The sequence below is a fragment of the Limulus polyphemus genome, unplaced genomic scaffold (assembly GCF_000517525.1).
Source record: "Limulus polyphemus unplaced genomic scaffold, Limulus_polyphemus-2.1.2 Scaffold3665, whole genome shotgun sequence".
Classification (NCBI taxonomy): Eukaryota; Metazoa; Arthropoda; class Merostomata; order Xiphosura; family Limulidae; genus Limulus; species Limulus polyphemus.
In genome coordinates, this window is record NW_013669275.1 from 41,954 (window position 1) to 43,021 (window position 1,068).

Sequence of the window (1,068 nt, forward strand, 5' to 3'; positions counted from 1 at the left end):
TGCAGGTTTTCTTGCAACTGCTGTTGTCTCTCTTCTTGTTTCTTTTCTTTTTCCTCCAACAACTGCTGTAATCTCTCTTCTTGTTTAATTTCTCATTCTTCTTGTTTCTTTTCTTTTTTTTCTAACAACTGCTGTTCTCTCTCTTCTTGTTTATTTTGTTGTTCGAACTGCCACTATTGCAGGTTTTCTTGCAACTGCTGTTGTCTCTCTTCTTGTTTCTTTTCTTTTTCCTCCAACAACTGCTGTAATCTCTCTTCTTGTTTAATTTCTCGTTCTTCTTGTTTCTTTTCTTTTTCCTCCAACAACTGCTGTAATTTCTCTTCTTGTTTCTTTTCTTTTTCCTCCAACAACTGCTGTAATCTCTCTTCTTGTTTAATTTGTCGTTCTTCTTGTTTCTTTTCTTGTTTAATTTATTGTTTTTCTTGTTTCTTTTCTTTTTCCTATAACAACTGTTGTAATTTCTCTTCTGGTTCTTCTTGTTTATTTTGCTGTTCTTGTATTGCTGCCATCAAGTCTGCTATGCTGTAGTTTGATTTGCCGCTTCTCGTTTCCATTTTTTTTATCCCACTCCTGACACCAGTTTGTTACGTCTCCGTTTGTTAATTAATTTTCCTTAACTTCGTTCCGACGAAACTTTAGCGACACAAGTCCTTACTTAATAAAACTGGTTTATTCTTTCTGAATACAACTTTACGATACATTTAATTTCAACATTCGTGCTAAAACAAACGCTATAATGAACGTTAACTTCAACAATACTCTGACTGCAGATCAATTACTCACTACCTACACACACATTGTTGTCACGTTGTGAGCGTCCTATTTATATACCAGAAAAACATATATCTAGTAAATGCTAGTGCATTCACGAAGGAACAAGAAACTTCCAGAAAATAGGCGGCGTGACAATAGTCACGTGAACCCGCTGACGCAACAATAAAAAGGAAGGGGCAGTGTTACAACAGCGGGGGTCACGTGACGCTAGTAACACGTCATATTCTCGAACGTTCACGTCCCTTCCTGAAGTCTCGAGAGGTTACTAGATATGCGGTATTCTTGTATATATAA